Source organism: Opisthocomus hoazin, chromosome 10 (assembly GCF_030867145.1).
Source record: "Opisthocomus hoazin isolate bOpiHoa1 chromosome 10, bOpiHoa1.hap1, whole genome shotgun sequence".
Classification (NCBI taxonomy): Eukaryota; Metazoa; Chordata; class Aves; order Opisthocomiformes; family Opisthocomidae; genus Opisthocomus; species Opisthocomus hoazin.
Genome location: NC_134423.1, coordinates 11,560,539 through 11,583,933, shown reverse-complemented (window position 1 = coordinate 11,583,933; position 23,395 = coordinate 11,560,539). Strand labels below are relative to the sequence as shown.

General features: G+C 41.5%; 1 protein-coding gene across 18 annotated transcripts in view; it reads right to left on the bottom strand.

Moving 5' to 3' along the window:
• Positions 1-19,696: 19,696 nt before the first annotated feature.
• The window catches only part of HMG20A (high mobility group 20A), a 44,477-nt gene continuing 40,778 nt past the window's right edge, over positions 19,697-23,395 (bottom strand). For all 18 annotated transcript variants that reach the window (XM_075431624.1, XM_075431636.1, XM_075431623.1 and 15 more), the window contains one exon: positions 19,697-22,501. The gene's annotated coding sequence lies outside the window, so the exon portion shown is untranslated. The remainder of the gene's footprint in view (positions 22,502-23,395) is intronic.

Sequence of the window (23,395 nt, the reverse complement as noted above, 5' to 3'; positions counted from 1 at the left end):
AGGACTAATTACAGCTCAGGGACTATATTCCCTTGTTTCAGTGTACTACTGTTACCATTAAAAATGAGGCACGCAGAAAAAAGAAGATAAGCCACTTGTAAGCATCTCCTAGCAATCTCAGAGCACGCCACCACCTCCCCTCAATTGCGCATGGAAATTCGCTGTCACTCAGGTTGGGACATTGGCCGTGCAGGCTGGAGACCTCCCCAAGCCTGGTCTGACACTTTGCTCCAGCCATCCCACCAGCCCTCCCAAGTCCTTCGCAGTTCCCTGTTCCCAAAAGCATGCCATGCCCCCCCTACCCTTGTCTTCAGGGCATTGTCCTATGCTTTGGCATTGCTTGCCTCCTGCCATCCCCACTTCATTGTGCTCCTCCTCTCTCCTTTTCCCAGCCTCCTCACAGCATGCTGCTTCTCCAGCCACACACCACCTTCCCTCCAGCTCCACCACTCTAGTCTGGGTCATATACTCCACAGCACAGTGGCCAAGGAAAACCATTTTTATGTCTGAATATGTGGAATGCTGCTAGTTGCAGCCAGGCAGGTTTGTGTTTGGGTAGCTCTTACGTGGTAATAGGGACATTGTTGCACTCTTGCAGGGCAATAATTTCAGTCCCAACAAGGAAATGGGATAATCACAGAGAAAGGCAGCAGGCGCTTCGATCGTTCCTACTCTGTGTCAGGTCTTTTAAAAAATCATTGAAAAGAAGCAGTGGGATAATGAAGGCCTTGACTCACTTTCAAAGCACCTGGCAGGACAGCCAAGAGGAAGCAACAAGGTTAGGAGGGCTACATCATCCTTCCTGGTTCCTGGGGACTGACCCTTGAGGGGGTGAGATCTGGGGCAGCATAGTATGATCACAGGATGGCATAGAAGAGAAACACAGTCACGTGAATTCTTGTGCTGTAGAGGTCTCCAATTCAAGAGTAAATCTCCTGACTTTACCTCAGTTGATCTTGTTCATTTTGTATTTTACTTGTGGCTCTTCTTCACCATTTTCCCTTTTATATAGCATCAGAAAAGTATTAACTCATGACTTCGTTCCATTCCACTGACATAACTGCTTAAATATCTTTCCTGATGTTTTGACATATATCACTTGGACAGACACTTAGAAATTTAAGCCATGGAAGCTGGAGGACGTTTTAAAAAATTGGAAAATATGTGGACAACTCTTCTGTTATTTTAACAATATGAAGACTCAACACTTCTGTAACTCTGCCAGCAAATGCAGGAAAATATGTGCTTATGCTGCACAAATATAAAACCGAGCGCACTGATTTTGAGACATAAACCACACTTTCACTACACACTGGGCACACATGCTATAACCCCCACCTCCACAGACACACATCTAGAGCACATAAGGAAGGCACAGGTTATTTTCAGTGCAAAACACCACCTGTTTCCATAGACAACCATTCATTCTACGTAACGAAGATTCAGGTCTACCAAATAAAGAACTGCACCTGTATATACATTGAAATAAATTTGGCATTAGCACAGGTACAACTGCTGTGAAAGGAAATAATATATCTGATGCACTCAAAAAGCACCCTTCATTGTTTGGTCCAGAAAACAGGAAAACAGAACAATCAAATGAAATGGCACACACATGCACTGGACGTGTACACAACGTACACTGGTGAAGGCACAACACCATAAACAAACACAGTATTCCCAAAAGACCTATCTGTTCACTAACGCTGTGCTCAAACGCACACAGGCAGATCCTTAACCATATGTTCACCCGCACAAATATGTATCAGCAGAACAAAAGCTCATTGTGCATAATAAGGAGCCCAAAATGCACACTTTAGAAATGAGGAACACACTACACAAATACCCAAATACACTCCATGCACCAATACTCGTGCATAAAAGTTTTATATGCGTTCCACAGAAAATAATTCATGTATCTCACTGGAAGGCTGCATTTAATAGGTCTAATGCACCGGGGGTTGCGTTTTACCCTGTAGTTCGGAGCACACCACAGCACATAGAACAGTGGGTCTGAGGTCCCAGCTGGCCACACAGAGGTTCAATACCTATAGTTCATAAACCACTCGTAGGATTCCATCTTCTCCCAGAGTGAGCACCTGCATTGCTGGACGTAACTCCCCAGAGCTAGCCTGTAGCTATGTAAGCTCCTGTGTCAGGACTGCCATGCTGCTGCACCAGCTGAGAGGCCACATAGAGACCCATCTGCCACTCTCCCATTCTTCCCCCCTGACCGGGGGACCCAGGATTCAAGCTTATGGGGGGCTAAGCTACTGCAACCTTCGCACAGGCATCTTCATCACCACTGTGCCCTCCCACCTTACTGCCCATACAACTACAGTGGAGGGCATCAGTCACAAGTTCCGCTGCAGCTTGAGTCACGATTTGAGCAATAAAGCAATTGCAGGAGGTGGAGGATAAAGGCATTTTACTCCCCTACATGGCCCATGTAAGAACTCTGATAATTTTATACTCGGCATTCGAAACAAATGCACCTAATCAAACGCATCAGTGGGTAACGGCAGACCAGCCAGCCAGGCATGGCTCCAGTATTCATCAAAAGCATGAGGCAGAATCCACTGCTGTATGCCTGAGCCCCGTAAGGCCTAGAGACAGTCTTCCACTTCAGAAAGCTTTGCATACCATTCTGTGAGGAAGCACCTTATTCACTCCAGCACTGTTCCACAGTTTCTGTCCACTACAGGCTCAATGTGAAGTCCCAGTGATTCACTGGGAGCCCAGCACTAGATTCAGCTTCAGCTGCTTCACCTTCCAGACCCACTTCAGCTACCAACAGGCAAAGAATGAATTCACCTGTGGTAGGTGATTCATTCCATTTATTGCAGACTGTTCAGAAGCACCTGACCTAAACTCACCATAAATGCTTAGAAACCACCAGGCACATCCTCAGCATGTTCACTCCTCCTTCTAGAAATGTGCCTTTCTCTCAGCCGTGATGAAATCTAGACTTGCTTAGATACAGCTGTCCAAGTGAAGCGACATGAAATGCCACCCACATTTCCCCCTTGGTCCTTCGTCAGGGAAATCAGAATCAACACTGCTGCCTTAGCTCTGCTCTGCCAGAAGTTACAGTCTCTTTAAGACAGACTGTACAAATGCTATAAGCTCGCACGGTACCGCAATGGAGAAGGATCTCTTCCTGCCATCGCAGCCCAGCCCAATGGTAGAACAAAGGGTGTGACAGCACTCAGGTTCTCCCTCACCCTCTCCCAAGTGCCTCTGACCAAGCAAAGGTAGTGAAATCCAGAAAAATGGGGAGTAACTTCCCCCCCCCCGCGATGTGCTCTACGTGGTGAGCAGAGCTAACCAAAAGAAAAACAAAACAAATCAGGAAAGACTAATGAATAAAAATAACATACTCTGTGCTTTTCTCGTTGTAATTTCGCCACCCCAGACAGCTGTAATGTGGAAAGTATTGAAATTTAAATCACACCTCAGCCTAACCTCAGCTGACAGGCTGCCGATGCAATAATCTCAGCCTGGCTATCTTCTCTCAGGGAGAACGACAAACCAACTAAAGGAAAGTGATAAATTTTCAATTTTATTTTAAAATATACCAGATGGGAGATTTTATTGGAGTCATAAATATGTCAGAAGCAATGTTAGCGTATGATTGGAGATTGCCCCCACCAAGGGAGCAGCTCTCCCTGTTTAGAGTGCTATCAGATTCTTCATAAGAGGCTCCAGTTAGACTGAAGCAAAATAGTCTGTATATTAAACCAATTGAGTTTCTATTTGCCAGACAACTTTTTCTCTTCTCTGCACCCTCCCAGTTCCAAAACGCAGGAGAAATGAGGGTCTTGAGGTCAGACCTAAGCATCACCAGTTTGAGTTCTTGTTTTGTTGTTGGAACACAGCTCAAATGTATTTGATTTCTCACCAGTATTTGAAAACTGAATTTCACGTTAGTCCATGAAGCTTCCTTTGCTTTCCTAGAATGCCAACCAGTAGATGTCAACTAAGTTGAGCCTTAGATTTAAACGAAATCAAATTCAAGCCCTTAATCCTAGCCACGGGTCAACCTCAAATTCCGGAAATAGTGCTTGGCCTCAGTCCCACAATTTCATGCAAGCTAAAACCAGTTCCAAATCCCACCAGCCATTTCCAGAAATATCAGTTGCCTTCTGTAGCCTCTGTGTCTCTCCTCCTTCTACCACTGGTGCTGTGACAGACCACAGTAGTCTGACAGGAAGAAGCCTGATATTTATGCCTTTTCATCATTTCAAAGGTTTTACAGACTGGCTCTACCAGCTACGTCTTTGAGCGTGTTTCCAGCCTTCCAGTTTACTCCGGAAATCCTCATATTATCATACCCTTAAATTCAAATCAATCAACTCTACCACCATTGATTCCAATCACTACAGAATCTGGCTCATTGAACCTTTGACACTGAAAACTGAACGCAGAGCAAGTGAAAAATAACAATAATCTGTTATTTTATAGTTTTTCATATAAATGCTTTGTAGATTTAATCATATAGCCACAAAACTGTAAAAAGTGTTACAGAATTAATAAGAGATCTGATACATAACATATTACAGAATGATATTCTGCAATTATAGCCAATGTAACACAGTAACAGCACAGCACAGGGGAAAGCAAGAAAGAGGCATAAGCAAAAAGTGACTTTGCTTATATTAAAGGTCTCTGGTCTTTTTAGACTTCACTTGTTCCTCAAAGTCAAAGAAGTGCTAGATGCCATTTCAGCAATCTCTCTAACAGATTGATCATTTGCTGGAGAAGGCTTTTAAAAAAACCCTTTCTGAACATAAAACACCTTCAGATACATTCACCACAAAATATCATCCTCCTACCCACAGCCTCCAGTCCTGGACATGCCGTTCCATTGGTTATGAAGCAGCAGATGCATCAAGACAAGCCAAAGCTTTTAGCAGCTTTTTAATCTGAATGAGCAGATTGAAATAGAAGAATCATTCCCATCAGTCTTAAGGTTTAAATATTTTGACTTCTATACTACACAGTGAGGCTGGCATTCCTCTGGCTTCTGCAGTGTTTTCGATGCGGACTTGTACAATTCATCACTGATTGGCGCAAGGTCAAGGGAATCTGGCAAAGTACAAAAAAGCTGGGAAAGAATTCAGCTCACAGTAAAATGCATTTGACAAAAGAGAAACCCACGCTGCAGATATGAAAGAGGATGGCCTGGCTCTCATATTCAGCCCTCAGGAGGACTCACTGAGAAAGCAGAAGCAGCCAGTTCCAAGCACACTTGAAGCGGCCGTTTCCTAAAATTTTGTCTAACACGTCTCAGCACTGATAATGCTGCAGGAATATGGACAAAGGGGAATTCGGGAACACCGCTGCCTTCACAGGTTAAAAGGTCTGCCAGGCCACTTCCACTATGGAACTCACAGAACTAATTTGGGCACTAACATCTATAAGCATGCTATAATGGGCTGTTGTACAACAGTAAAGCTGTAACCCTCCCGGACAGAGACTGCAGCTTACTGTATGTCTATATAGTATCTAGCACAACAGAGGTCCAGTCCTAATAGGAGCCTGTAAGTGTTACTGCACTACAACAGTGGGCGGGGATAACTTAGACAACGAAAATAATGTATGTATCAGGTATATCTATGGCATAATTACATGGTTTATTCAAAGCATCTAATCAAATTCTTCAGCAACTTAACACAGACACTGACATAGAGGCAGATACTCCTAGATTAAGGAGCCAATTACGATTAGCGCAAGTATAATTGCCTTGCAAACGCCTCACATTTTCAGTCAGGCCAAGGACTGGCTAGTAACATGTTCAGGCAAGCATGTAATTCTTCTTATGAAAGGTAAGTCCCAAACACTTGATTAAGACCAGTCTGAAAACGCAGGAATCCACACGCACTGCATCTTTGATCCCAGGACAAAGTGACCTCAGGCAGCTCGGTAAACTTCAGACTTACACTCAAATGTCTTTAGGGCATTCTCCAGTCAATACGCTACACTAATAAAGTCTATTTAATTATATGAATAAATCTTACTATTTAATAGATCACTTAAAGGAGTGAACTCATTTAGGTACTGACTCGTTAAACCACCTGGCAAACAAGTAATATCCAGACAAGTAAGTGTTACTTCTCCAGGAGCTGTCCCATTATATCACTGCAGCACACACTAACTACACAGGACTCAGAAGGCTACACTACTCTCATATTCGGTAGCCATTTGCCATGAGCCCACAGAGCAGACCCTACTACATAATCTCAAGAGCATATAACGCTTCCATCCAACATTACGGTATCCCATTCAGCAGAGGATGGCCGCCTTTCCCACATGTCACTGAACATCCCCCTCCAGTGCTGTCAGATGTCACGCATGCTCTCTTGTGCTCTTGCTGTGTGTCTGTCTACCTTCACGAAAAAAATCCAAGCATCAATTCTGATGCTGGAGGCCTGAAAACAGACACCCACCTTTTCATGAATTAGCAGCACCAGGAACCACCACCGGGTTGGGGAACCAGCAAAAAATGATCTGCAACTAGGTCAGCTCCCATAGTCCCACTAGGGCCCCTCCTTTTTGCTTCCCTGATCCCCTCTTCCCTCTCTAGCACCAAGCCAGGACCTGGACACATGAGCAGACACAGGCTTCCCTCTGATGCAGCAGCTACCTTATAAATTATACAGCAAATTAAAATTACTTTATCACAGTGATAACACCATCATCTGCAGTGTTTATGGGTTAATAAATTGTGTCCATGAATGAATATGTGCTGACTCATTAACCAAGCTGCAAGTGAGAGCCGTTTATCTCTTCTGCAATACCCTGAAAACCAGTGTCCCTCCTCTGCCAGGGAATTCATTTTCATTTTCCCTGCTTTGGAGAGGGGAGCAGAAGGGGGGAGGAGGAGGGAATTATTTCCTCTTGCTCACTTCCCGCATTAGTAAAGCCCTGGAGGTTATTTAAATAGTAACTTCAAAGGAGGTATATGATCACTCTGTTTACTGCTGTAGGAGTCTCATTTTACACTCGGATTTAAAAGCCTCTCTGACTCAGAGGCAAACAGCATCACTTACAGGCTTTGGGGCTTCACAGATTTAGACAGCTAAGGTGCAAGGGACCACGAGGAAAGGGAGAGACAGAGAAAGCTTTTTTTTTTTTTTTTTTTTAAAAAAAAAGAGAACATTGGACAGGAAGGATTTTCAGGGTTATAACTTAGTGGGCTCTGTAGGGAGCGATAGGCGATGGTTCTCCAAGAACAGAGAGCCTAAATGCTCCAAGTGGAGAGTAAGAAGCTGTTTGATCTTTAGGAAAGTAAGGGAAAGGAATTACGAAGAGCTGCTCTGAAGCACAGGGACAGTTATAGAGGGAAGAAGATCAGAGATTCTCATGTACTGAGCCTCCTGAACACTTACCCACCACACCTTTTCACCAAGTCTAGAGGCTCAAAAGTATTAGCTGCAATACATTCATTCCATTGCGCTCTCCTCTTGGGGACGACTGTGGGTCAGGCAATGAGTTACCTTGGTAAGGCTTGTTAAGAAGATTCACTAATACAGAAGAAAGTTTAAAAAAAAAAAATGCTCCTGGCACTTGGAGTGGAAACTGCATTTGTGATGACTCTTTGTTCTTCTAAGCACTGATGTCTCAGTCTGAAATTACAGGCAGATTTGGAAGGGAGGCGAGTTTGAGATAAGGTAATTCCCCCACCAGATCAGACCCAGATGGTACAATGCGCAGTCCACGTCACATCCTGGCAGTACGGCTCCATAACTAGAGCTGTAGTAGGGTGTGGTGGGTTTTTTTTCCTGGAAGCAGAGCTCTACTGCTCTGCTCCTCTCTCTCTGCTTGAGCAACTAAACACATGGAAGAAGCAGGCAAGATCAAAGAAACCATCTTCCTGGAGAACCTGAGGGTAGGATTTGTAAATGCAAGTGCTTCTGCAATTGAGCATATGGACTTGTCCCTAAAACTCAAGCTGGTCAAACCTGAGAACTACGAATTTTCAACTAAATCCACGGATTTTTTCCCATGGGCATAACTAAAATGGAATCTTCCGACAAAAAGCCATTTTGACAAATTTTCTGACACATTCTCCCTAATACTGCCTACAGCAGGAAGCAGCAAGATTACATGGTAGAAATATCACCTTGTGGGAGAAATAAGCTTCAGGTAGTACCAGCACTTACATCTGGTTGAATATAACTGCTCCAAGCATATTTCAGCTTCTGTCTCCATCAGGCTGGCAAATTATTGCATATATATTCATCTGATACAAAGAAAGTGGGCTCTTGGAAGGAATTTTTTTTCTTCTCCTCTGAAAAACACTGGTTTGCTTTAATTGCAATCTATTGGCTAAAAGCCTTTTTTCAGAGCAATTGCATCAATTCTGTTCCATTAGCCACCATATGAAGCCAGATTAGGAAATAACTTGATACATAGCTGAAAAAAGAAAGTAAATGAGAACAGTATAACAAAACCCTCTGCCCAGAAGCAACCAAGCAACCAACAGTACTGCGAGGGGGGTTGTGAAGAATGCATACCCTTATTTAGGTATTTGATTCTTTTTCAAATGATTGCAGTGTATATGAAAGCACGGGACTGACAGCAATAGCTAATGCTCTCAGCAGAGGTCACATCTAGGTAGAAAAGGCAGGTATCTCTGCAAGCTCTACTACTAACCCTCCATCCTAACAGACAGTACTACATGTAGTTCCAAAGCATCCACTCCAGATGCCCAACAAGCATGTGACAGACGTGTTTGCTCTCTCCCAACTTCAAGAACTTTCTGTACTGAGAACAGCTACCCAAATAACCTTAGTCTCTGCAGGCAAAACGGTATCATCAGTTCCACATGCACCTCCACTACTTCAGTCAACACGTTCAAGGATGCACAGGAGATCAAAACTCTGTTCAAGTCCTAGATTGTTAGAGCTTGCATGTGACAATGGCTGGGTCTTCAAAGTGTTCTGAAATCAACTACTGAAGGGTATGGACATATTAAACAACAAAGTACTGTTTTTGCAAAATCCTTCCGTCACAGAGTTTATTCAGACAGATGGGAAGGCTGTCCTCTGTGTAAGGCTCTGTTCTAGAAGCACAGAGATGAAAAACAAAATGTAAATTCAACAAGTGAATATTCATAAGATGAAAACTTCACAAGACTATTTTATATTTAGAAGCCTTTGCTTGAGAACGTACCTCCCAAAACCAGACATTTAAACTAATGAACCATCCAGACTGACACTAGGCTCTGAATGTTCTCATCACGGCAGCTCAGCAAACAATATCTCTTGTGAGATCTGGAGCTGACAGGAACCTTTCCCTTCACGGGCAGCAACCTAGCCAGCGCTAGATCCACCAGCGAAGCCTAAGTCTAACCTGTTTTATCATGTTCTCTCCTCTCCCCCCAACTCCACGGCAGGTTAATAAAACAAGATTTCTCACCTGTGACTTCCCTTTGTGTAGAAGGGAAACAGTGGGAAAAGGTCATTTTGACTGACTAGTTTTCCTCTGTACACAGCTCCATCCTCGCAGCACGATGACCAGCCCCTACTCGTAACGCAAGCTTCCTGGCAGTGCCACTCTTTCCTTAGCTGAAACAGCACCCGGTATTCATCCCTCTCCAGTTAATCCCTTGTAGCAGCCTGTCATTTCTTCTAAATCTTCAAAAAAGCAGTGGAAAAGCACTTCACCCCGACATGAGTGAGGAGCAAGACTGAAATTCAGAAGAGACTAAGTAGTCCCATAAAGAGAAGACCTATGTTGTGGAGAGTGCTGAATTTAGCATCCGGGGAAACAGATTGTTTTGTAATGGTATTATTTACTATGCAGTCTCTGTAGACAATGAACCCAGACAGGGCTCATTAGTATGCTAAAAATCTGTTTCTAAACTGATACAGTTAAGTTACGTAAGACTGTATGAATACTGATTTTCATATTCGATCACTTCATTTTATTAAGACATCCACACCAAAATTAAGTATTTTGACATAAACACACGTCCAGAAAGACTATACCTTTATGCTTAAAATGGTTAAAAATCACACTTTCATCATATTAATAATTTCTGGCTAGGTGAACAAGCCCAGTTAAAAGGTTACATCTGGCTCCCGCACGCTGTCATTTCATCCATTCTCTTTTATTCACTGTACCTTCCTGATGCATTTTCTGACTATGCCATCCAAACACAAACGGACTGCTTTCAGAAGGGCTACACAAGACCTTTGCCACCTCCTTGCATAGATATCATTTCTGCTCATGTCCTTAAAGGCCACAGCCTGAGAAAGAATAATAAAAACAAGATTAAACTGCAGTATTTGTACTATTTTAGGCAGCACATCTCAAACAGAAAAAAAGATACTGCAAGTCTACCTCAAATAACCATAAAACAACCCAACAAGAAATTACTATCTCCAATCCCTAACTCTCTTCACCATACCCAAAACTGTCACTGGAGGTAGACGATTTAACAGAGCAATAGAGCCTATAGATACCTATTCAGATCACAGCAGTATTTCCTAGATGCTGCTGATACATAGGCTAAGATACAGCCTAAGACAGGTTGCCCAGAGAGGTAGCGGAGGCCCCGTCCCTGGAAACATTCAAGGTCAGGTTGGACGGGGTTCTGGGCAACCTGATCTAGTTAAAGATGTCCCTGCTCACAGCAGGGGGGTTGGGCTAGGCAACCTCTGCAGATCCCTTCCAACCCAAAGCATTCTATGAATCTATGACACAGTCCCTTTTTCAGACAGCTCTCAGCCTAAATGGATAATGTTTACTCTTCATTTGCACAATGAAGAACTGAAGCAGAGCAAAGCAAATGACCTGCCCCAAAACTCTGTCTATATCAGTTCTTTTATCATTCTCCTCACTGAAGTATCCGAGTATCATTTGCTAGTATGTTGACCAGCCCATGTGACAGAAACAGACCTTCTGTGTGTGACACATACTGTCTCAGAGCCTGGAAACTGAACCTAGATTATCTGGATCAGGCTCAGTCCTCCCACCGGACCCTGAGGACTCCTTAATCTCAACAGACCTCCTGTGACGTGAAAAAGCATTGGCCCTGGATACCCAAATACTGTATTCAGTGAATTTACTACTAGAGAATTTCAGAATCAAATTGAAATTTCCTATCATTAAGAAAAAGTAGCAGCAGTGACAAAGTAAAAAAGTGTTTCTTCCAGTGACAGGACTGACATTTTTGTGATTTGAAACTCTCTCATGGCTAGGATTTTAAGTGCTGATATTTTATCATCAAATTGGAACCCAGCTGGTAAGTATCAAAAAAACGAGAAACTCAGCAGAGAAACAGTGACCCCATTACATGTGAAAGAGCATTGCTATTTTAGCCTAAGAAATGTATGCTTTTTCAGCCTTGTAATGCATTGCAGGAGTTCCTCTTTGATTTTTCTTAGGAGAAACCCCACGGAGATTCCTCTGCGAAGCCGTATTGCAGGATTGGAGATACTGGATGAGTCTAGGAAAAGCTGCAGAGCCAGTTTCAGCTTCCCTACAGACAGATAATCCATAACCACATACATACTGCTGAAGACTGCAAATGAAATCCTGCTCCAGCAAATTCAGTGACTAAATTTTCATCAACTTCAAGGGAGCTAAAACTTTCCTCTGAAGCTTCGGTTCTACAAAACAGTTGATCTAGTTGTGAAGTATCTACTATTAGATCAAAAATGTCAAAACCACACGACAACAAACTGAACCAAGACAAACAAACCTGATACTTCGTATTAGTTCAGGGCACAGATGTGCTCCAGAACAGTTTGATTAAGTTACTGCTGTCTGTCCTCTATAACCAGCATAGACACCACATATGGTATTCAGGCTACTTCAACAGAAGTGACATTGTGTATCTCGTTCACATTAAACACACACTGCCAAGTAATATAGTAACATCCAAATGGTTTTTAATGTTCATGACACTGTTGTCTGTGCTCTTTTCATAAGGAAGTTGTAAAACCACCTCTGTAAGGTGATGGAACAACTCAGCTTTGCATCCTAAGGCATGGATGCTGATCTACACCATTCTCCCTCACAGAACAGCTGCATCCGAGAAAAGTCTTTATGAAAGTCTGTCACACTGCACAGTCAGTCAACTTTAAGTTGATTTTTGCTCTTTATCTTTGATTTCCCCTTTCTTTGTTTTTCTGGTGCTTCAGCATTAGAGGAACCCATTTCTTCAACTTTATCATTGTCTTGGGCTGCAATTCACTGTAGGTTCTGCTACAACATCATCAAACGCAGCTACCAAAGAGCCTTATTAGTAAAAACTTACTTCAGAATCCACCATTAATCTTATGCTTGTATGCACTACCAAGAACATTTGGCACATCTTTTCTTGTTGTATGGGACTGAATCAGAACAGAACAAGATAGGAAAAACAAAACCAGAGTGCAATAAGCCTTGCTAGACTGTAGTCTACGGCATAGTTTAACTACAAATTGAATGCCTAGACAGCAATTGTCCATGAAATACCATGTGACACGCAGTATTGCTGGTTGGTACCAAGGCAAAATTGCACCTACATAACAGTCGCTTCCGAAAGAGGATCTTGGAATTCCTTCTGCAGTCATTTCTGTGAGAAAACAAAGCGTATACAACGTCAAAAGGCTTCTGAGAGACAGAGAGCATCAACCAATGACTCCATGAAAGCCAAAGAGCAAGCTCCAGCAGCAAAGAGTCACAGAGGAGGCCAGGACTGAAGGTGAGAAGGGACAAAGAGCAAGTCAGACTTGGGATATATTGAGGAAGATGCAGAGACCAAATCCTGCCTGTGGTTATGCCCATGAAAATCTGCAGAAATCAAAGGGCTGCATTAGTGCAAGACAGGATACTAGATTAGGAAACGGACCAGATGCAGTTCATATAGATGCACTTCCTGAAAGAAGGGAGACAACCCTCAAACTCAAACCAGCACTGCCAGAAAAAGCAATGCAAGAGGTGTGATGAGAAAATACAACCACCAGAGTAAGGCAAGCATGTCCAGGCATCATTGCCAAGCTCAGCAGGTACATTAAGAGTATACATACCTTTCACCTGGCTTCAAATTGTTCCTTTTGCAGGCAATAAAATTACTGCACAAATCCCAGAGAATAAACTGAGTTAACACCCCATTAAATACAACAGACTTTCAATTCAAGGTAAGGACGTGCCCAGATTAAGCTAACCCCATAGAAGCTGGCCCATGGGTAATATACATCAGTTCTACTGACTCACAGTCCTTAAAAAAAAAAAAAAAGAAAAGAAAAGAAAAGAAAAGAAAAAGAAAAACCCTGAGATGTTTGGGAGTGAATTCCATTAGGAGGCATTTTTACAAGGTAAGAAAGGATATGTTCTTTGAAGCATGCTTAAACAGCACAACATATTAATCCATAAACATTCTTTCCACAATTGAACGCATATCCCAAAGGAGAAAGCCAGGAATTTGTTATTTTGCGTATTTTCTTTCACCAGTAACAATCTTGCCCCTCACCCTCCTCCCCCCTAGATTAAGTAGTCTTGATTTTATACCTTCAGTTTGTTTTGTCAGTATCTGGCTTGGAAAGTGGTACCAGAGAGAATGGCACTGCTGCTGAGTTGATTTGTTGCCCCTATTTCACAGAAGACAAGATAATTGAAAACACTTATTTCCATAGTTTTACCTTTTCTAAACATTTCAATTGCAGCAGTTAGGGGCCCCTTCCAAACTCACTACTCCTCCAGTGACATTCATTGAAAAAGTGCCTCTGCCAACAAAGATTTTTCTCGTACAGAAATTTTTTTCTCAATTCTAGCTGGTTTTAAGATGAAACATCTTAGCACAAAGGAAGAGGGTAAGGGAGGGAAAGAAAGGCAGGACAGAAAAACATACAAATAAGGGTGATAGCATGAAATCAGGATTTAGATTGTCATGCATTCACTGACTTTAGATGCTGAACGAGAGGATGGTTCTCTATAGTCCGTGCTCCCACATCATTTCAGTGTACAGTTTCATGAAATAGTGAGCCAAAACGCAAGCAAGATACCTCCAGAAAGGAGTTTCTGCTTCTCCCTTCTCTCCTCTCTGCTGATCCTCTGCTTACTTTGCACAAACCCTAGTGCTTGCCAGACCTCTACATGAGCTCAGCCAATTCACAACATACAGAAAAAGTTTCCGCAAGACAAAAAGCTGGTAGTTCTCTACTATTTTGATGAGTTAGTGAAGCTCACAGTTGGGCAGGGATGCTTTTGGCTGGAGTAAGATCACAGTGAAGCAGCTACCACCATGCTGTATACGCTCTAGCTCCAAAGAGCTGGCAGTGCTGTTTAAGTGCGAGGCTGTTGGAGGCTCCTAAAATGAAAACCAGCTCTGCAAAGACACAGGACTATGTAAATACCAACAGCTGCAAAGCTTCCAAGGATTTATGTATTCACAGCTCCTGCTAGTTAGCAAGCTAGAGAAGTCAGCTGTGCTGATTTTACATACCAGCCAACACACAGAACCAGCTTTAGCCAACTAGAAACCTTGATCACAGCCATTCCTTGCTGTCAGAACAACTTCAAGAGACATGCAAACTGAGTTCATGTTTTATTTGCCGTACCAGCATTTCCTTGTAAAACAAGAATGCTTGCTGTACCCACTTCAACCCTGACCAGCAGTCCAAGCACTGTAGGAAAACGATAATGTCTTTGCATGAAACAAAGAAACAAAAATAAATAAGAAAAACCAACTACCATCCGCCTAGTATAAAACCAGGGAACTGACTTAAGTTTCCGCATGCAGAAGCTCTCTGGCTCTGGCTCCCACCAACAAGCTTTTTCACTCTCATTTTGAGATACCAAGATTCATCATTAGAGGGCACTGCTATCCCCCAGTAGAAAATGGGTTGTTCTCCTGTGGATAGATATTTCAGGCATCTGGAAATGCACACTTACCACATGACTGAAGCCCAGAAACTAGGGTGCAGCTGGAATTCCTTTTTCACATTCGCTACTTTTTCTGCTCAAAAGCACTTCAAGAATGTATGAAATTTGCAGATCTGAATCCAAAATTACCAAGGCTAAAAACTCCACCATTTCTGCACTGGCAGTAGGTGAACATTAACCTCAAGCATAAATGCAAATTCTGTTCCTGCATCCTCTTATTCCTGCTGTCCTTATCCTACAAAACCCCTTAACAGATGTTTAATGGGGTGTGAGTGGAAGGTGATTCTTTCTTACCCTTTTTGGAAAAAAGTGGGTTGTAAACAGAATTTGACTCTGCATTTACATATGCCAGGGTCACTCATTATTAACGCTAGTAAGCAGAAGAAAAACAACACCCTTCCCTCCTGCATATCAAGTTCATAGCACATGCCTGAAAGCCACATGCCAGTATACAACTAAATTTCTTCTCAGGGAGCAGATGCTCTCCTCCTACAGAAGGGTTTTAAGAGAACTGAAATCCCTCGAGAACTACGTCAACACCCTCCATAATCCATACTTAACACATTAGAAAAAACAGCATGTGTACTGCTGTTTCAGAGCATATACAACATTCATGCTAAGAAGGCTCCAGTCTTTTCCGGGAAAGGCGTTAGATGAATTTTCCAGAGCTTTTCACTCTCCTTGACTCAGCCATGCTGCTGGCTTGTTCTTCTTGTAAACTTCCTGCATCTCCTCCCCCAGTGCAAACAGTTTACTTCTCTTACTCCAGTATTAAAGAAACAAAACCAACTTGGGCAGGAATTTGAAGTGTCATAGAGGAAAAGAAACTTCCTCTGAGAAAAATCAGAATACTAATACAGTTGTTAACATCCACTTTGAAGGGTAAGAGGTTGAAACAGTCTGTTTATAGGCCTACAATTTCAGCTTGGGATTTCTCTGCAAGTGTCCTGGGCCTAAGCAATATTATTTCAAATAAATTAGATAAGGGAATTCTCCCTTGACTAACACTGGAACAGATTTAATAAAACTAAAACTGCCCATATGAGATAGAAGGAGAAATCCCATGGTACTACTACTCCAGACTGAAAACTGGACCTCTTTCTCGATTCCCAAACAGCCAGGTATTTGGTATTCAAGCAACTCGGATATCTAGCAGCCAAGGATTTGGACAGCCAGAATTCTTTATACATAAGTATTTAGAATCCACGTTTATAAACAAAAAGATCAGATGGACTTCAATGCACAGACATACTTCTAGGGAAAAGTGAGAATGCCTTCCACCTTCCAGAACATGAATGAGCAAAGCTACAAACCTGTAAATAGTAGTATTTAACAGCTTTAGGAGATGAACCAGTTCATCAACAGGAAAAGAGAAATCAGAGTATCTTAGAATCATCTTGTATCTTAGAATAACTTGCATCAATTCAATAATATATACACCATTATAATTTAATATCAACAAGGCCAAATTTCTCAACCATGCTGTACAAGCACAAGCGCAGGACCAGCTGCGGGGCCAGAGTAAATCAGCACCATCACCTTGTTGCCAGGCCTTAGCAGATACACACATAAGGAATGAATTCCAGCCAACTGCTTCAGTATTTGTGCTTACGATATTCAGATTAAACATACATATGTTAGTAAGTCTGAAAGAGTACCCTGCTCACGTTCTTCATAATTCCCTCTACTTACTTTTCCTAAAGCTTGTATTTTATAAGCAGTAGCACTTGTGACCAGCTGGAATCTTTTCCAGTTATCAGCAGGAGGACCACTGTTTCCTGCTTATTAAAACCAGAGAGCTCCTCAACTCTTTAATCACAACTTTCCTTTCCACGTGCCACAAGCAACCTGCCTAACAAACTAGCAATATGTACCAATGCCCACACTTTCTTGAAGAACCTTGTATTTCCACAATCTCTAATGTAAAACAACTTTCCTTTTAGCATCACATCATTTGTCCCATGTTACTATTATGAACTCCTGGAGCCCCCAGCAAACCCCTTCAGAATCCCACTGTACTATTTATCACATTAAAAAGAAAGTATGTTCTCTTCCCCTAAAACACGTAAGCTAGGACAGAAGTTTTGCTACACAGAACAGTTTCTGGTATCAGTGAATTATTTACATATAGAGGTACAAGGGGGCTTAGTTTCTGATGACACAAACCTGGGTATCAAGACACACATGAAGGAGATGAAGGCAAAGGAGCAATTCAAATAGAACAACGTACCTGGTTAGCAATATGCAATGGCTTCAAATCCCATTAATGGGTTAACTTGGTACATTATTTTCAATACTTTCTTAAATGTATTCCCATTACATAAGTATTTCCAGATATTTTTTGAAGAACACATGCTTCCTCAGGACTTTTGTTTTAAGATGTGCTCCATTATTTTTTTCTTTCTACTTCTAATCTACAGCACTGATGTGGCAAGTCATCTGGGTAGTCAGTTTTCATGAGTGCAAGTGTAGTCAACTCAGTGGAATCATTCACAATTAGAAAGCTGACCTCAGGCTTAAGCACTTCAGGAGCAGGACCTAAAACCCTAGTTTAGCTCTTTTGACATGACCCAGTTCTCCACTCAACTGAACAAACTGTCTCTTCTCCTACATTATTTCTCTACTTCATCTCCATGCACATCTTCTCAAATATTACTTCAGCACTTCATGAAGTAATTAACAGAACTGATGGCATTTCAGTACTAAGTTTCCCTTGTTAGGATATGCATGCAAATAAAATCTGGATAGTTTAAAATAAACATTGATTTTCAAAGCTACAGAGCTGTCTGAACACTGCGTTGTTGCTACAGACACAAACACAATAAACCTATGTTGCATTTGTCCTCAAAGTCAAAGGTGGAAAATGAGAGAATAGTTCATCATTCATCCCATCTCCCTCCCAACATAACTTTGAAGTAGAGATCACACACTAGCCATAGTTCAGCAATACCTGCCATCAGCATCACAATTCTCTAAGGTGATTCTGTAAGTTGGAAAACTTTAGAGTAGGAAGCTGAGCGTTTTCATGTCTAGCATGATTTGTACAGCCACCTTTTCCTCTCGCTGCCCTCCAAAATTGTGCTTAGAAATATCCTAGCTGCATTTGCCTGCCATTACTCCGGTACAAACACTCAAAAACTTGCATTACATAGGTCTCCATATGCCAGTTACAATACAGACTTAAGTTTCAAATCTCCACAAACTTCAATTTTTATATCTTCAGACATAGAAAGCATCAGTGTCTACACATGAAATGATAAAAATAAAAACCCACAGAGTAAGAATTACAGGTTTATTAATATAACCCATATTATCACTTTATATAAATGTTAGCCCTTATATTACATAATTGATGTGGATACTTCACCACATACCAAAATGTTACAATACACACAAAATGCAGAGATTTTGCAATTAAGATGGCAAATCATGAATATATTCAAAAAAGTGAAAGTCAAAAAACGTTAAAGAAATGCTCAACACTATGACCAACAAGGAAGAAAACAGCAGCAAAACTATTGATGGTTCACAAGCAGCTAAATTCTATGGTAGAAGTAGAGGACAGGCCTGAGTGTACTTGCAACTCTGAAGGATACACCTGAATTGAAGCAAAAGACTAAAAAAGGACCTAATTTCAGATTCCAAACACATTATCAACAGGAACCTGCCTGAGGAAAGAGGAAGTGATCTTTTCCTCTTGAAAGGACCCAAATCCCTCAAACCCCCCCTAACTTCCCTTAAATGATTAGTAATCGCCGGTCCAGTTGACCAGCAGTAGAGTAAACAGGGGGTAACAAACAGGAAAAAAAAAAGTGGAAATCTTACACTACATTGTCTCAAATTGAGCATGATTGACCACCATCTGCTCCTGACATCATGTACAGCACCACAGGCTAGAAAGGAATTAGATCTTTGTCTTTATAACAAACTGACAGCTGCTTTGCTCTTTTTTTCCCTCCAGGTGTGCACCTGTTTCGCTATTACCTTCTCCAACTCTGGACTAGCCAGTGTCACATGGCAGCTATTCTCCTATTGCAGATTTCCCTATATCCCTTCTATTTTTTAGTATCTTTATTATTTCATAACCAATGTTTTACAAAACCTCCAAAGCATTGTAAATCTAAATGTGCAGTCTGTCCCAGACAGCATCTGAAATAAGCCTGCTGGTATACAGACAGAGCAGGCATTAATATGGCAATCAAAATAATGAGATGGGACCACAAAAGTAACATAAAGACATGGTTGCTTACAGCACTGTGACCTCAGAAAGGGCACCAGTGCAGGCAAAAGTCATCCAAACTCCTACACAGAGGATCTACTCCCACAGTACAAATTTCATCAGGCCACGGTTTGGCCTCAGACTCAGCAAGCAGAAGGGAAGATACATGATGAAAATTTAGTAGGGGAAAAGAAAACCAAGTGGGGGACAACAGGTTTGATACAAAAGGTTCTTATAAGGAGAGAAAATAAATACGGTGGTGGAAAATTAGGAGGACAAAGGAAGACAAGGATGTCAAAAAAGGGCTGAGGGAAAAAGACTCATGACATTTTTCAAGTTAGTCGAGCTGGGGAACAAAGATGACAGGAAGGGCCCTGATAAGTTAGCTACAATGAAGATCTCCGAAGTTGTCATCACTATAAAAAATAACTACTTCCTTTAGCTTTTCCAGAGGGAGATACACTTGGGATGGAGAGGAGGAAGGGGCACATTATTTCCTTTCAAAGGTTAATGTGGAGTTGCCAAAAACTCTCAGACGAGAACAATGCTAGTAAAAGTTCTTCCATTAAAATGCAGTTAAAGTTGAATCAGAATGGATTCAATATTGAACATTTTTAATGAAGCAAGTGTCAAACAAGCACATCAACTTTTTAAAAACAAAAGAACTCCAAAGTTTAATTACAAAAACGTTGTACAGAAAACTTGGCATCTCAACAATTCCAAACACATTAATCCAGTAAATGGATTCTGTTTTCATATATTTCTCTTCACATTTCTCTAAGTGACAAAAGCATTTTATCCTGCTCTTCTTGACACCCACTTCATTTTTTGCCTTTTTTTTTGATCAGTGAACACTGAAAAATGTAAACTGAAGTGACACTCAGAAAACATTGGAAAGACAACATCCATTTTTATAGGGTTAATCAATGTAAATAAGAAGCTTCTTCATGAAACATCTGTCACATCATTGGCGAGCAAGAATTTATTCTTTCCCCTAATGCTTTAACATGATGGGTATACCACCTCCCCTCCTTCCTTGTGTAAAAAAGCAAAAGATTTTTCAGCCCACAGCTAACAGTATCACCTTAAATTTCCTATCCCATAACACTTGCATGCTACTCAACAGAATGATGTATTAGCAGCATGCCACAAGCTGATAGTTACATTGAATTTATGTAAGCAGGGGCAGCCTGCAGCCACCCATACCTTATTTACGGTATGTGTATGTCACAGCCTGGAATTGCATCCTACTATCATATTACATAGCAATTTCTGAAGTCTTTATGGGATACAACTCCAGTTATTAGGTAAGATGACACAGACTGAACTTTAGAATTTTGTAAATCAACTTTTGGCTATGCAGTGTATTTTTGGCCACTTCAGTAACACCAATTCTAAAAAACAAGATACATACAGGAGATGAAGGTATCCGTGCTTCTTCTGGAGACGTTAACCTGTAGGATTTTTTCCCCCCACAGCATTTGTTACAGAAACCACTAAAAAAGTTCATGCCAACATCCGTTGGTCTAATCCATGCTAAGGAAAATGGAGGTCAACGCAGAAAATTGAGGTTCCTTTTTGTGAAGTCTTGAAAATGAGACCGAAGACAAGAGAAAGGAGTTTCCTCCCTGAAGGAAGACTTGAATTTATATGGAAATCCTTGCTGCTTGACTACAGCAATAAGCCCATGAGTAAACAGAGACCTGACATACAAGGTGTTGACCTGGAGATGGCTTCAGGCAAGCATGAAGTCCATATGTAAGGCGTGGGAAAACAAGAAAATGCTTTTTAATCTTCAAACACTTGCATTACAGATAAAGTGATGCTGACTGCAATGCACTCCAATAATGAAAGCAATCTCCAATTCATAACAGGTAAATCTTTAAGATTTCTTAAGAAGGAGCAAGGAGATTGTCATGTGGAAGAAAAAGCATTTCATCCACTACCATGAAAAGCCCAGAGATGTCCAACAAGTGCTCAACCAAAGCCTGAATTAACAATTTGACAGGAACCAAAGGGCAGCAAACGATTTGCATAAGTTAGTGCAGGCAGTAGGTGCCTTCGTCTTTGACAGGAGGTGCGGCGTAGCTCAGCAAGATTACAGACTCCAGCATGCAGAGTTCTACTTGATGTAAGTGAAAGGCCATTTAGGTCACACTGGAACATAATACACTGAATGCTATAGGCTCCACAGGCTGCACTTTAACTGTACAAAAGGTGAAAGCACTTACGGGCTGTAATGTAGAATTCTGTGGGCTGGTATGTGGACCTAGCTGCTAATAACGTTCTTTGCTCTAATAATTCATGCAAAAATACTTGTGCTGCTTCCAGGCATACTGCTTCCCAGCACTGTGATTTCAGGAGGACAGAAAAAGAATGCAATCCCCTTCCCCATTTCTCTTTTTATCGAATACTGCTCTGACCACGAGAACACACTCTCAAAATCGAGGCAGTAATATTAAATTAGATTGAGCAACATATCAGAGAAAGGGCAAGCTTTGTGGTTTTAATCTGAAATGGAGATTCCTATTTTCCCTGCTAACCGAGAACTAACGTTTCACTTTCTCTCTCGATTGCCACTGACCTTTGCGGTAGTAAAATGCTCCACCAAACATTTTCAAGAGATAACAGGAGACCTTCACACAGAAGAGCAGGATGCTATGTGCAAGACAGGTGCTTGACGCGAGGGGGGAGATGGGAAGTCTGTCTCCTAGCAGAATCAAGTCACAAAGCACCAGCCACAGCCAGTCTCTAGCAGGGAGCAGACTCACATTGTAGAAGTTGCAGGCTAACACAAAAAGTCAGGATTCTGCTTAAGAAAACTTATATAAACATAGCAGGCAGGGTAGGACAAGACAGTGCACCAGGGAAGACTGCCTGCTACAGTGGAGAACAGAAGCGCTGCTATCCAGTACTGCAAGTATCAGATAACAAGACCAAAAGAAGAAAACTAAAGTGGGGGAAGGTAATCACACAAGATCAACATGAAAACAAAATAAAAAACACTAGAAGACAGTATGCAATATAACACATCAAAGTTATTACTACAACATGTAGGCTGACTTCATTTCACAAACTGTGAGATTTTGTCTCCACAGCCAGCCAGTCCACAGAACATACACACCCTCACACCAAGCAAAATTAATCAGAAACTGAAGATTGCACAAAAGTTGCATGCTCTTAAATGTTTACACAGAGGACGGTTCCAAACGCTTAGTGGGTGGTGTCCGTGGCTTCTTAGGACCATTTAATGCATTGATCTGTTTGTCTCACTGACAAATCACAAAGGCAGGGACCAGGACAAACCTGCAATTCTGCCTCCCACCCCTAGTCTCTCCCTCATGGCTTCTTATTCCACACTGGCCAAAAAAAATTTCTAAAGCATCCATGGGTCACGGAGACCTGCAGACAAAACAGAAAAATAGCTGTTAGAAGACTACAATCTGCCAGGATTATATAGGCACCGTGGCATTACTTTTTGGATTGTTAATCTGAAAACACAGTATTATGAAGTATAGCAATGAAGCCTATAGAGGCAGAACTAACTGAATTCCTGCTTCCATCCAAAGAACAGAGTGCTAAACAATAAAGAACTTCCTCTTCTCCCTCATATACTGTTTGCACAAAGCAGTTCTTTACCATGCAGTACAGAAAAACAAAAACATTCACTAGTATCGTCAAATCATTACTAAAATCAATGTACTGAGCCAACAAAAAGCGGTTTTCAAGAGTATCATAATAAATAGACTTTTTGATGAAATTGATTTGTAATGTGTCTCAAGCTCAAAAAGACCATTTGGTTGATAGAGATTACATTTAGGAGAATATACTTCATATGCCTGTTAACAAATGAACAATGACGATGACATTCTGCCCATACAGTTTATCGGATGTCAGCTGAATCTTTCCATCCAAAGCTTCCCCTCTCTTCTAGGGAAGCCCTACTTTTCTCTAGGTTTGCATCCAAAGCCCAACCTTCTTCCTTTCTAAGATTTTTGTAAAAAAAAAAAAAAAAAAAAATCATCATTGCCAACTGAATGTCAGTGTAATTAACAGTCCTATGAATTACTTGATCATCATATCCAGTCACATGCACGATTTCTATAATGAAACTAGGTGATTATTAATCATATTTTTAATTGACTCACACTGCTTCGCTGCTGAAAGGAAGGAAGGTATTGGTGAGAGGGGGAAGAAGGGAAGGGAGTCCTATTTTTCAACTATAAAGTGGAAGGAGGAATTCTAAAGCAAGACTTATTTTTTACAAACCAATTACAGCTGAATTCAATTTATCCA